This window comes from Homalodisca vitripennis, chromosome 3, assembly GCF_021130785.1.
Source record: "Homalodisca vitripennis isolate AUS2020 chromosome 3, UT_GWSS_2.1, whole genome shotgun sequence".
NCBI classification, from domain to species: Eukaryota; Metazoa; Arthropoda; class Insecta; order Hemiptera; family Cicadellidae; genus Homalodisca; species Homalodisca vitripennis.
Window position 1 is genome coordinate 126106187 of NC_060209.1, and position 15953 is coordinate 126122139.

Genomic DNA, 15953 nt, shown 5'->3' on the forward strand with positions numbered 1-15953 from the left:
AAAACAGTTCCAGTATATAACACCTGTTAAGTGCAGAGATTGGTCTCTATAGCAAGGCCAACAATTTTAATTGTGTGAAGCAATATTTCAACACGCTGTGAACCGGAAAAAATTGTATGATGTTAGTTAATACTATATTATTTACTTTCAGCCACTTTATATTCAACTGTACTGCTCAGTGTAGTCTCTTTATTTTTGTACATGTTATAAACTCTAACATTTCCAGAATTATAATAAGCTAAAACAAAACATTACATTTAAAATCTTTATAGCTATGAATGGATAAAAACAATTGACGTTGAATTATGTTCACAACATAATTGGTGAGGTTTAAGATGGTAGAGAGGGAACTTTTAAAAAGTCCTAACCTTTCCCGCCTCTGTAAATAAAGACATTTTTCATTTCATTTCATTTCATTTCACATGATACTATGATTGTTGCCAGAGCAGACATTTACACAATTTTCCTAACTTTAAAATATTTAACTTCAATTACTTTTAATAAACATTTTTAAATAACGGATCTAACTTAGTACTGATTTACTTTGTGTTCAGAAAGTTTCGACACTCACTTTGCCCGCAAAAACCCTCGTTTCTGTATGGAAAGCTGACATAATACATCAAGTAATGTGTGTTGTATGTTTGTTTCGTGCATTGTAAACATGGCGCGGTATTGCTGTATTTGTGTTTATTAAATCATGCAAAATTTTAAGTAGAATAACTATGATTACAGTGTTTTTTGTGTTCTTTATATACTTTATGGTGTTTAGACTACTTATGTTTAACACACGTTAGATAGCTGCCAAAAGGGGTTATTTTTGAAACTTCTCTCAAATGCCATGTAGGTTCAGATCTGGCCGGCACCGTATATAATGGTAAGACTTTCTCGTCGGCCATATCTAGACCTGGCAACATCACAAAAAAGGTCAGGGTTATGTTAGGTTATGTTTTTTTTACTATGTGCTGCGGTCTACAGTCAATTTGTTGAACCTTCTAGCGATCTTGACTCATCGCTATTTACCTACAAAAACGACCTCCCGTTGTTGTCTACTTTACTTTAGCTCGGGAAATTAATACTCAAATATTGAACCTTGTTGGTCATGGTTAACTTGTGTCGGGCCAGAAATGGCCGGCAGTAATTTTATTACGTAATATCGATCATGGTTTGATACTTACAAAAAATGAATTAAATTGCTTGTTAGAAACACATTTTACGTGATGGGAGTGATTGTTCCAAGGATTTGAATAAAGGTACAGCCAATGATTTACAAATGTTTGGTTTAATTTTAACATAAATCAGACATATTAAACCTAACTATCATTTTTTTTCCAATAAAGTACATTTCCTTGTGAAAAAAATTTTAGTAGTGTTGTGAAATAAAATAAAATTTGTAAAAAAATGTTTGCAATATTGATAATAATAATTACATGACACTTTGTTATAAAACTATGTTATTTGTGAACTTCACGAAAACAGTCTTTTACATAAGTATGGCTTCCTCAGAGAGGACACTGCTATACAAAAATTGTGTTCCACTTTTGCCCAGTTTTTTTTTTTCTTGAGCCACATCACGTCCACCACTTACTTGTACAGCTTTTTTGTAACACATTTAGCATGTACCTTCTGACCCCTTCTGACGTGGGCCTGTTCTACCCTTTCCCTCTCCAGTAAAGTTTTGAGATATAGTCAGATAATGGTGCCCTGTACCTTTTTACAGGAGTAATAGGTGTTATTTATCTAGACCCATAAGTGAAACAGCCAGATTTTCTTTATAAAAGTTGTAATTGTGACATGCATGGTGCTTTTTTTCTGATGTCCGGCCTGCTGTAGGTCTTGCTTTCAGCAGCATTAGTGTAGGACCAGCCAAGTGAGTTTACAACAGCGGTTTCCAAGAACTATTTTCTTCTGGCTGCTTTATGGTATCCATCTTCTTGACTTTCGAACACCAGTGCTATAAGATGAGAGTTGGTCAGACACATCGATGCCATCTTTCCCTTGTATTGTAATCTCAAGCATATCACTAATGGGCGCTTAAAAATGTCATTGCCTTTTTTGTCCCTCTATTTTTCCTGTGAGAACGTACTGTACTCTACTGTTTGTTTGTTGACAACATTCGCACTTCTCTCTTGTCCTTCCATTTGGTAACATACAATACCATCTTTTCATTTTCAAGGGCTTTCATTTCTCCTTTTTTTATTTGTACCTTCATAACATCGCAGGGAGACCTAGTCCTGTGTTTTGCTTCCCCCCCCTCACAGTACCAACAAGGTGGTTTCTTTCTAGCTAAAAGATTTTTGGCAAGTTGCACTGATCTGTGGTAGTAATTATCGTACATAAAGAGATGTGTCCCCTTATCCAAGTTTAATGTTTCCCATGAGTTATTCCATGACCACTGAGGTTGAAACTAATTCATTATTTTCATTCTGGATGGTCCCCTTTACCCCATGTAAACTTTTATACAATAGGTAAATACCCTTTGCTGGTCACAAAGTTTGAAAATCTTTAGGCCATATTTGTGGGCCTTGTTGGGTATGTACTGTCGAAATGACAGTCTGCCCCTAAAAGGGAATCATGCTCTCGTCTATTACAGATCTTGGCCAGCAGATTTCTTGTTCAAAAAAATGTCGTTCATCTTAGAAATTTAGGGGCAAAATCTTTGCGATAACGCCCATCACGTTCCTCAGCAGCATGATCGTTAAAATGCCAAAACGTAGCATTAGCTGGAAACGGTTTCGGCTCATAAACCTTGAGAAGCAAACAGTATTCTTATACAAAATGTTGCCAGACCAGTAGTCTGTTTATGCGGGGATGATTAGACCAAGCCCATCCATATGAGGATACCAATAAACTTCCCACATTTCTACATCATCTGTGGGAGCCCATTTTATTAAGTCTAACTACTTCGGCTTCAACCTCGATTCCTCGCAATACTTTACTGGCATTTCTATTAGTCTCTACGACCATCATTTGTATAATGTCGTCAGTAATGAAAGCTAAGTAATAGTCTACAGGTTTAGCATCATTGGCCATATTTAAATGGTACTCCAGAAGTAGAAGTGTAAAAGAAATTCTTGTTGCCTACCCTTTAATTCAGTCCATATCATCCATCATCACTTCTCCGTCATTTTTCACCAGAAATCGCCACCGTTTCATATCAATTTGTCCCTCTATTTCCATTGTAGCCTCGCCTTCATCATCACTACTGTCATGATCCGATTCACTTGGCAAAAAGTCCGGATCTTCATCCGTGTCGTCAAAGCACTTGAACCTATGTTTTTCCTCAATTTCATGATTGAGGGTCTGGTTCACTGACATTGGACAGTCCAAAAGTCTTTGAATTTGTTCTTCATTTACGTCCTCTACTACTCATAATGAAATCGTTTACACAAGTTTAGTTTCGTTCAAACTAGGTTAAAAAGAAAAGATTACGCACGCACAATAGGTACAAAGAAGATACAATACACTATGGCTGGAACGCAGTGGAATGCACGGACGAGCCAATGGTTACTGCGCAGGACAGTGGCTGACAGCGCTGACAGTGGCAGACGGCAGCCCTAACTGATTACCAACATCGGCGCACCAAAATAGTCGCAACAGTGAGCAATATAGTGCCGGCCAGATCTGGGCGCAGTGTTATTTTTAATGAAAAAATCACAACGAAAAATGTTGTTCCGGCCAGAATATGGCCCGACGCTCAAATTGCATTATATTCAAGAGATTTCAATGCAGTTTTGACAGAAAATGAATTTTAACTAACAAAACAATTCGAGTTAAATGAATAAAATAATTTTAGAAACTTGGCAATTTCGGGGGTTGGGCAGTAATATGAGCGTGGCATTTAGGGTCTAAGTTTACTGCCGGTCAGATCTGACCTCCATGGCAGCTAACGTGTTAAATAATGTTGTGAAAAACTTTAGAAATAGATCAAGTGATCTTAGAGGAATCATTACTTATACACAGTACAATATTTTCTGTGTATACTGTCAAATAATTAAATGCTTTTGAGTGATGTGAAGAATATAATACATATTTTTTCTGATAAAAAATAAAATACAATATATTTTTAATATGTATTAACCCCTTTGAGTGCCACAGCGTCGCTAATTTTGACGGTACGAAAAGTGCATAAAGTGCCAGAGTCGTCAATTTTTGACGTTTCGTATTTTCGATAATAATTTTATATAGTACAAGATTATTTTGTGCCAAATAATCAGACGGCTGTATTCAATAGGTTTTCAAACTATCAATAAATACGAGTTTTATGTTGTTTCTCGTACTATTTTTATCTGTAAAACTTATGTTGTTTGGGTACTTATCAAGAAGCCACTATTTTGGAACGAGTTTTCCTTATCGGGGACAAAATAAATTATAGTGTTAAGAACAACTGACTTTATTTAACCTATTTTGGAATTTACAAGTTATTACGAACAATCAATTAAATCAAAAACTATAAGAACATCGATTCATTATTCGAAAATGTCAGGTCATTCCTGTGTCTATTTGGAGACGATTTGGAGATAGGAAGTATGACTCATCGAGTATTTTTTAGATTCATTATGGAAGAAGGAACTATAATTGAAGTTTATTTTGATCTCTGATAAGGAAAAACTCGTCCAAAAAGAGTGGGCTGTGAATAAGTACCTGTACGATGATTTCTGTCTTCCAGTCACGCGACGTAGCGGACGAGTACCGTGTTGCTTAACGGCATTTCTTGTTGTTTATGTGCCGATAACCAAGCATTTGAGTAAATACAAAATAAAATAGTAACTTATACAGTATTTCTTTACAAAAGTAATGTATGATTTGAGTTGTGTTTCAAGCGAAAAACGTGGAATTTTTCAGTGTAAATATTATTAGGGTTATTATTTAGTAAATGTTAACTTTTACGTAAATATTTTAGCAAGTATTTGTTTCTAAATTTACTAATGCATATTTATTTGTGTTGTATTAATGTTTTATTAGATTTATTTGTATTGGGAAAACTAACATCATTACTAAGTAATTTCTAAACTGTGACAAATGAAGTACAGTTTAATAAAATGTCGGTACCGGGCAGCAATTTTGTTAATACATATAATGCCATGTTTTTAAAATTCTAGAATAAGATATTACACATGGGTTTTATTTAGAATCATATGGCCCTTTAATCATGGTGTAAAAAGAAAACAAAATCTTAAAAATACCGTATACACGCAAATTAGGTTCGAAACTTAACTTTTTATATAAAAGTAACATTTTTATTTTATAAATAACTGAAATTTTTATATTTTTTATAAATAAAATTTTATTTGTAACGAAAATATTATGTATCATATTCTGCATTTTAATAAGAAAAAAACAACAACAACAAAATGATGGAGAATCTGTTTGGTAGTTATTTTACAACAGCTTTTTTCGCCAAAAGCTTACAAATATGCAAAAAACATTATTTACATTATTTTAAAATTAAAACAATATTTTTTTTTATTTTTAGGTCTAAAAATTTGATTTATTTACTTATTATTTTATTGAAAACTATATGTTATTATTACTATATTGTTATCTTTTTGAATGGATTGGTGAAAAGGTTTACAGTAATTGAAATTGTCCTATTACTAATTAAATGTGATTAGTTATAAACTGCTTGCACATCTATTAAAATGTTCATATATGTGTCCCAGTAGAATGGCAAATTGCTAGCTCAAGGGTTAAACATTTGATTTTACGGTTAGTCTGGTTATGGAATGACATTTTTAAATTAGGATTAAAAGAGCAATATGTACAAAAAGTGTTTTAATATTTTTATTTTATTACATAGAAAATAAGAATCTGCAGGTTGCCATTGTCTAATTTAAAAAAAACGTATTAATATCCAAGATTATTGCTGATTAAAGGCAACTTTAAATACTTAATATTTTGCTGACCAGAAAACTTAAAATCATAACGTACATAATGCATTATATATTATAATTGTTATTTTGTAAGCATTATTCAATTATCATTAATTTTCAATATTAGTAAGATTGTGTACTTGGTATTGAAAAATCTGTTATGAAAATTTATTTTATCACTAAACAGAAACACACTTTTGTAAACTTGTTATGTATGTTAACCTTTGAGCAGTCTCAGATCTAGTTTGTATTTCTTGACTTAACATTTTTACTAAAATAAAGTAAAGTTCATTAACTTCTTATCATATTAACTGTAAAAATATTTGAGAGAACCAACAATAAAATTGGACTTACTGCTTCCTTCTCTATCTTCTTCCTCTTGAGATCAAACGTTTGTGAAGCCCACAGGGTGGCGACAGATGGGTCATTCTGTGATGATTATATTGTCAAACAAAATCTGATTGGACATGGACCATAACTCGAAAACCAACCGCAAACTGTAAATCAGTCAAAAACAAATTATAGTTTTCCTATAATAACTTCAGATAAAATAAGTTGGTTTGTGTTCAAAAATACTATAATAAGATTAAGGGAATTGTTCCCGAAGGAAATCTTTACATACTGCAAACTTGAATACAATTTGTTAGTTTGTAAATTTTAAAACCACTTTCAGTTCTCGGCACAAGCTGCTCATCACCTACACTCTTAACTTACACCAAGGTCTGACACTACGGTCAAAATTCATAATCCAAAATTATTTACTAACATATTTTTAAGTTTTACTGTGGCACAGGATGTTCTCCACAGAACAAAAGCTTTCATATTCAACAATTAAGATTATTTCTTCTAATAAAATGTTTTTACAAAAGGTCCAAAACATCTTCCTAATATAAACATTGTAATATAAGATAGGTTTGAAAAATGTTTTTGAATCAAGGACCAAGCAAAAGCAGTGCACTGATAAAGTGTAACAGTTAATTACTCCTACCCTTGTGTTTTTAATGTTATTACTTAAACTACAGTGAGAAAGCCAACTATTTTCACTGTACTTTTGTGTAACTTAATGTGTAAACTTTTCCACAAAATATATAGTGAACTGCTTTGTGTTTTATTTGATGTTTACAAAAAAGATATGTAAAGTCATACTTTAATATTCATCATCTACCTAATGTTTTCTGGTATGTTTTATAATTTATTATTTACTTCAGAACTTGGATACTTCTTAATTAATTAAATTATATTTTATTCTGAAATTAACTGCCCATATGTTAATACATACATATGGAGCTTAAGTTTGTATGTGTTAAAGACTTTGTTTTTAAAAACATCAAATAAGTCATCAATAATTCTAGCTAGAGCGTTTTGTAGGTTACACAACAGTCGGGTAGAATGCATGGTTGTTTTCTATTAATTATTATTAGTGAGAAAGTGTTTTTAGTTGACCTACATTCTGAGGCTAAGTAAATAGAGGTCTATTATCTTACAGCACACAGTTGTGCAAGCTTCTCATTAACTCAGTCAAATGAGGCAAAAAAAAAAGGGGCAAACCTCAGAATGAAAGATAATAAACTAAAAATGTTGCATACGTCTTTATTTTGGTGTTATAAAACTTACCTCAAAAGTCTCATATAAAACACGTGTCCACAACTTGATATTTAAGATCAAAGGTCATGAAAATCAGTTTTTTTCATATCTAGTCTTCCTTGCACTGAATAATATTTAATATGATTAGAAAAATTGTAAAACAAAAAAATCTCTTTAACTTTTGGCTCAATTAATTTTAACGTACATTCAACCCTTCTTGAGATAGAACGCAAAAAGTGGGGAACCACTTATCTGTATATATAATGCGAGGTCTGCTAGTAGAATACAATAAATAAATAAATGAGCTATATAGTTTAATTATTTTACTTAAAATACTATTATTATTACATTTTTATTCATTGCTTGACATTTTTAAACTGATTTTGTACTGATTTCAAACTGTCTAAACTTTAAATTTTGGATTGTTGCATAACTATGCAAAGCTTTTGCTGGTACAATGTTTTTATTTTTATTCCATGACAACAATCAACATCATAATAGCAGCACAAAGAATTAATATTCTATCTCAACCGTTTCAAAAATAATAATTGGATAATTTGTGTAAGATTAAAAAAGTAGACTACAAAGCATTTTTAAACTGGGGATGGACATTATACTTTTCTAATGAGAAGGTGAAGAAGAGCATTAACCAAAACTGAAAAAACTTTGGCAGCTAAGCAAGTAATCTAAGTATTAAATGTTCACCAAATTAAGGCCATTATTCTTAAGAAAGGTGTATAATTAGTCTATGGCATACTTAATGAAATCAAGAAATTGGTAAGATACTGAAACAAGTAGGAGCCTTCTGAGCCAACTGCTTAGAATCTGACTACAGTAGTTCGTATGATCGCACACAAAACAAATTCTGTTTCATCTGAACCCAGTGATCCAGCATCTCAGGTACCTCTCAATATTCACAAAGGATTCAGGAATATTGTGTCTGAGCAGTGGTGGTTTCTCTGACACATAAGGTTAATAAGTAATTTTCATTGACACAAATTTGACTCTAATAATGTAAATTGCTAAGAAACTTCACAGCTCCGTGCTGTCTTGTAGAACAGCACTCTCGAAAGTACTACAATGACTATTGAAGAATGTTAATGAAGTGTTTGGATAGGTGAGTTATCATAAGTTTTTGCTATGGATATTGCAGCACAATCATTGCCAACAATACATTGGTCTTGTGAGTGTTATTTATACAAACATGCTCTGAAATAAAGACTTTGAGACTGACAACCAGCAGAACAGAAGACCTTATGATTTTGATGATCTTCTTTTGCAAGGGGAAATAGAAATGATTCTCTACAGTAAATCAGAATGTCCATACACTACTTCGAAAACTAGAAGTATACCCAAGTCCAGACTAGAGCTATAAATGGACCCCAGGCTTCAAAAGTTTAGTGCCAATATTCAAAACATTGGACTTAAAACAATTTTACGCATAAATTTCCAGTGTAATTTAATTGTTTTTTTTGTAAAAAATTGTAAAATAAACAAAACAATCTAACAATTCTAACTTGTAAATAAACCAAAAACATACAAAAACCTGAACTACCACTTACAATGGATGTCATCTTGAAAGGATGCTTGTCCTCAAAAGTACTCCGGTTGGGTATACGACGTGGAGCCCACTTGCCTTGATAGTTTGGGATTGTCTATCATAGGAGCTCTCCATTTTCCCTTGAATGCAGGGTTAACAATGTCAGCAGGTTTCCACTCTCCGCAGCCTGGCGCCTCTTCACATGCAGGGTTGTTTACCAGTGGGGCCTCCCACTCCCCATCTATTTCTTCATCCCTGCAATTATATACATCATAGTAATAAAATAATCAAATTATATAATAAATTGTAATTAAACTTTGAACACTTTTACATCACATCTTAACAGCCAATTAATGTTACATTCGGTATGGGACAATGGTGTGTATGGCTGTGTAATTCATAAGGTTCTTGTGAACTTTTATATTATTTGAATTTACAATTTAATTAACTAATAGACAATTATATGTTAAAAATAAATGGTTAGTCATCAAATTAATAAATTCTCAAACTATATATATTTTTTTCTAAAACTACAAATTTTACCATGAGTTTTTGTAGGGTAAGAGGGGGTAATTGGGTGGTAAAATTTTATTTTATTTTTATTTCTCAAATTTTTAACTTTGTCTTAGCTATAATAATTATAAGACTGGAAAGCTAAACTCTCCTAGAATGTGCCAGTTTTATTTCAGCTTTGTAGAATTAAACATTTAAAGGAGAGGAGTAGTCTTAGTCACCGTTGTAATTTTATGAATCCAAAAGTGGTATCTCAACTTCAACAAACTTAAAAAATGTATTATAATTTATAGTAACATGAAACTACTTTTGTTAAGTAATTAAGTAAAAAAAAACATATTGAAAAGACATGCTTAATAATTTATTTGGTAAAAAGAATGCTCAAAATATTTTTGGCTGCCAAATGAAATTTCAAACGGTCAAAATCCCTCTTAACCCTCCATCAGGCGCTTAAAATTAGAAACACCATCAGGCGCTCACGGAGGTTTTCCTCCAGGTTAGCGAAAAAAGGATATCATAGTCGTTTTAAAACTGTTTTTATTTGTTTAAATATTTATACTGATTTAATTACAATGTATATATATTAATGTTTAGAAATTAAATAAAAATTACTTCTTATGTAATGAATTTTCCAAATAAGAAATTCAAAAATCTTAAAAAATGTTATTGTATAATAACAACATGATTAATTTTAAGGAATAATGCAATTAATTGTAAAAATGTTTAACCTACTGTAATAAATATATGGAAATTAACTTAGTTTTTAACTTCTTACAAAAACAACTTACTTCAATTCTTGAGATATTATACAATTGTAATGTCAATTATTACTCTGAAATCAAAATTTATTCTTTACTAAAGCTTTTTTTTACACAGTACACACAGTTTCAAAACATGTTCCTTTTGGTTCTTATAACGACAATGTTCACGTCCATAAACAGTACTGAAATGTTCCCTAGCACACTGATACTGTACTGACAGGTCTCTCGTCTTCATTCTCCATTTCACAAAATTCAAATAAAATATATTTGTAAAACTTAAAAAGAAACCATCACAGGTCACACATTTAGGCGCACAACACACGGATTATTACTCCATAAAAACTAAACACAATAAGGCGCTCACGGAGATTTCGTCCAAGCACTACAAACACAACATCGGGCGCTCACTGAGGAATCGTCCAGTCTCGCACAGAAGTAGACCACATACTGACAGATTTTGACAAAGATAAGCCGGAGGCTATTGTTTCGCTTCCCTAAAAGATGCTCGTGAAGTACACTGCGGGAAACGACTGCCAACATCAGAAAAGTAGTACTATTTTTAATAATAAAAAATACATGGAGGAAAACTCCGTTTAGCGCCCGATGTGTAGGGTTAAATGTACAATTGTTTGTGACCATTATTTAGAATTTTGCCTTTACACAAATATGTTTTGGTTTTATTTTTTTTAAATAGTGTTAGTTTTACTCTTTGTGTTATGAATTTAAAAGTCTCTAGGTCATAAGATTCAGTATTAGTTTGATGATTTAAGATAATGTGTAAAGTTTCAAATATTTACTTTGTTACATCAATATTTGGATGAGATAGTAGCATTGAGTGGATTTTTTGGCTTGCCATCCAATTACACCCCCCCCCCCCCCCATGGGGGTAACTGGGAGGTAAACACATTTTATTAAAAATAAATGAAAAAAACCACTAAAAAATATTTTAAACCTGTAAAAATATTGCTTTTTGCATTACACAATTAGTGAAATAGACATGTAGCAATAATAACAAGAAAGGATGAGAAACCAGATACATTTGTGAAACATACCTCCCAATTCCCCCACCTAACCCTATTTTATAAGGAAATATCAATGGCTAGATTAATTTAATTTTAAGATTATTTTCATGCATATACTAATTAATGTTTATAGGACCGTTATATTTGAGTAGCATTGTATTGTTGTTAGTTGAAAAGGTTATTCCAACACTATAGCCACTAAGTTGAACGAGTTAATGAACATCTACCCATAATTAATTATGACCAAATGGTAAAAACGTTTTCTCACTGTTAAAGTTACTTTAAATTTCTAACTTTTCCACATCCACCGCCATTACCTGGTAATTCAAATATACTAAATTTAACTGAAATTTAAATTTTATATATTGTGTGATTGTGTGTGTGTGTGTGTGCCTATGTGTCTGTGTGTCTGTGTCATACGTTTACAAAGTAAGCAACACACTCCAAATTACAGTTGTTACAGCCACAAGGCATGAGTCTAGAGAATGGATTTCATGTCAGACAGAAGTGGCTTCCTTAACCGTAGTACTTCAGTGTTCCGATAGAACCTCAATATTCAGTGTAGGTTAAAACTTACCGGAGAGAACAGCCCGCTCTGATGTCATCGTGGCATCATAAGTTCGGGTACTTATAACAAGTAGAGTTATAATGATACTGTGACTTTAGTTTGTCATGTTCATACTGGTAGTAATGCATTGTGTGTGTGTGTGTGTGTGTGCCGTGCGTGCGTGCGTGTGGTGCGTGCGTGCGTGTGCGTGCGTGCGTGCGTGTGTGTGTGTGAATAATATAGCCCTATTTCTACAAGTTTTTTAATTTCCTGATAACAGTTTAAACCAAAATATTTTAAAGATCATATATCTTATAAATGAAAATGAAAATCTAAATGTGCTGCTAAGCTCTGATCTCGAGGAAAGCTGGACTAATTTGGCTAATTGCTTTTTAAACGAATTTAAACCATTTGATGCATTTTAAATATTGTGTAAACACAGTTATAAAACCAACCTTAATTAATAAAGCTGCGAATTTTTACATACAAGGTAGAAAACTAATTGGGCTTCCTTGATATTGTAATATGCCATTTTATCAGAAATTTAAAGAAAAACAAAGAAACAAACACTAACATGTTTCAATGATCCATTCTTTCCCTCACTGCAGTAATAAAAACAATTGAGATGTTTATAATGCAAAACCTTATAAATGATTATTTTGAAATGTTGCATGAACTTAATAAGGATTTCCTCCTTATACCGGAAATTGTAAGATTTTCCTCCTAAACCATAATAGGCTTTTCAGTCCTCTGTATATACGTTATATTTTCTGCAATGGGACAAACTCAACTATGGCACTGGAAATATGTTAGATCTTACATATACAAAAAGGGCTTAAAGTAAAGGCTTTTTAATCAAAATAGGTATCAGAGACCTATATATTTGTATTTGAATATTCAGAGTAACAAGGCAAACTCATCTTTGGCATCGGGAATATAATTAACTCGATCCAAAAAAGCTTTGTACACGTGCAGAGCATGATATAAGAGTCAGGATAACTCTGATCCTCTTAAACCATGAACTCTGCAATAATTTGTACCTTATGTATGCTTTCATAAGTTGAAGCATTTCATATGACTCTATCATATTACATCAAAATGTGCTTTTAGTGTTTAGTAAATACTAAATAGTATAAGGACTTTGATTTTGAAAAATTGCATACGAAACCACAGGTATCTGCGTGTATATGTATATGTATGTATGTATGTATATATATAATAATCAAGCTATCATACATAAGAGAAAACTAAATTCACCAATCATCAGACGGTTTCTCAGCAGAAGGATCTGGGATGTTTGGAGGCTCATCATCAAGCCATCCGGTTGGCTTGACAGCACTAGGGTCAGGAATATACTGTGGTGCATCTTCGTCCCAATCATCAGGCTTGCGTGCGTCGGCATCAGGAATCTTCTCTCTCTCGTCCCAGTCTGCAGGCTTCACATCTGCTGGATCGTCAATCTCTGCTTGTGGATTCACTGGAGGGGTAAAGTCTTCCAGTAGACTACCCTCATTGACAACCTTTTCAATCAATATATTTTATTAACATTATACAAAAAATAAAATAATTGTGATTTTAACAAGACGAACACCAATTTATTTATAAAGTTATTTAACTGGAACTTGTACATTAAATTTAAGGGTCAAAAGAATACACGTAAAGTATTGAAATATTATAGCCAGGGCTTTATTCAGACCGGTTTTCTCAGATAGTTTTGCAGGGTCCAACTAACTGTTTTGATTCAACTAACTTGAAATAAATAAATTTTACTATTTTTTTGGGTAAAAAGATAAGATTTGACAAAACAGTTTCAAAATCCATCTATAATACTAGCCTTGTTGATCTTTGTTATGAAATATGTAAAACTTTTAAATAAAACTAAATATATTGTTCACAAAACTGGGTTAAATAACGTATAATAAACATCAATACCTTATGATCGAGGTATATCTGGAAGGTGTTGTCTGGCCTCAAGATCAGAGTATACAAGTGAGGTGTCTTGTCAGTGAACGGCTCATCCAGTCGCTCTTTGGGCTTCTTACAATGTTTTTTTCAGACAAAGTTCCATTCAAAGGATTCTTATGTCTGAAGATGAAATGTAGCTGAAAAATTTACATAATTACTAAAAAAAATACATCATAATTATAATTATATCTTTTTTTACAAATTGTTCATTTCATTGAACCCTGGGTGCAGTAAATACTTCTTATGGAGTGTAATACATTTAATGTATGCAAAGATATATATTTATAATAACAATAATAATGGTGGATATTGTGTAATGTGTAGTAAAATTTTGCTTTCATTAGTGTTTGAGCTCAGTCCAATTTTTGGTTAAAAAATTCTTGCACTTGGTTTAGACAGGTGTTTTGTCAGCTAGATATTCAGTTTGATGTCAGCTGGAAGGATATTTATTGTATATGAATTGCCAGGGTTGTGTCTGGTGACTGCAATTCTTGATGCATTCCTAGTGTTATAGTTTTGTGTGCTGGGTTTCTCTTGGAAGTCCTACCCTATCTATGAGGAATATTACCTCCAGTATGTACATTGCAGTAAGTTCTTGAATAGCTGGCCTGCATCTGGTAATGCAATTCAGGTTGGCTTAGGATCTTATAACCATCTTTAAAGTAGTCAACACTCTGTTGATATTTCCTCCAGAGGTGCCACAATAGTTAACTATAAATGGTGCTAAAGGAGTGCATGGTATGTTTTTTTTTATTGTTATATTGATTCTTCTTAATATATGTTCACTGCTTAGTTTAGTTTGTTACTAAGTTCATCGATATGTTCAGATAAGATTTTTGTTGATGGTAAATGGGATGAATTTGCTACGCCAACATGGTTTGTATCAGGTAAGGCTAAAATTGTATCACCCCTTCTTTCCAAAATTTGTTTGTTTTGTTTTTAAACCGATTCGTTATTACTCATTTAAGGAGCAGTATGTCAAGTGTTATATATGAATCGATGTTAAGGTTGCTTCATATATAAGCAACAGGATGTTGTCATCAGTATACATAACATCTGAGCTATAAAATTTGATGTGTAAAAAAGTCATTATGAAAAGGACTGGGTCCAATACTAACTCTTGTACAATTCCTCTGCTGACTAGTAGTAGCTGTACCCTAGCTGTTTGTGTTACACTAACTACTGTATGTGTCATCTCCATTAGTTTACTTCAGCTTCTAAGATCCGAATTACCATCTTTATGCAATCCCTCTCACCCTCAATGACTCCAGCTTGTCTAGTGCTATATCATGGCCCAGGCATCAAAGACTTTTGAGTAAAACTTAATGAGTGTAAAGTATTTTCAGCCATCTAGGTGACCTGATAAAACTCAACTAGCAATGTTGTGGCTGTAGTTGTAGACCTGTCTTTGAGAAAGCTATGTTGACAAGGTCAGTAAGTTTTGTTGATTTAAATGTCATTAGCCTTTTTTAGGATTATTTTCCTATTATTTTTGATCAAGTTTGGAATTGTAGAAATAGGTTGATAGTTCATAACCAATGTGAGTACTCTTTTTTTCTTTTTTGGATACACTTTAGCTGTTTTCAGTGCAGATGGGAAAATACAACTTTTGAACAACTTGTTGAGCTAAGCTTAGCTTAGTGATTTGCTAATCTTGCAGATATCTCATGACTCATCTTTTAACAAAGCAATCATTTCTCTTATTTTTCTTATTGGTAGGTTCAAGAACTAGACTTTACTGAAATGACATCAACCACAATACACGTCTAGTCTTGAAATAATGATATGGTCAGCAGATTTTAGATTATCTTCTGTGATATTGACGTACTGATTAAACTCAAAATAATTTTTGGTGGGTGATTGATGGATTTCAGTCCCATTCTTATTAACCCAAAATATAATTTTGTTTCATATTTCCACTTATCTTTTTTGGTTCATGGATTGCATACATGACTCTGAGCGGTTAATATACATAAAATAGCAAGTTCATTTCACTGTCTTTCAAATCGTATACCTTTACTTGAATTTTGAGAAAAAGACAGTTTTTATTCCACTGAATTCACAATCCAGGGATTATAAACATCATTGATGGTCTAGCTAACAGGAGATAGTAAACTTTGATCTTCAGCATCCCATCAGTAAAAAAGTCAA

General features: G+C 32.5%; 1 pseudogene; it reads right to left on the bottom strand.

Annotated features, from left to right (window-relative positions):
- Positions 1-15953, bottom strand: part of LOC124358345 — a 36237-nt pseudogene that overhangs the window by 9283 nt on the left and 11001 nt on the right.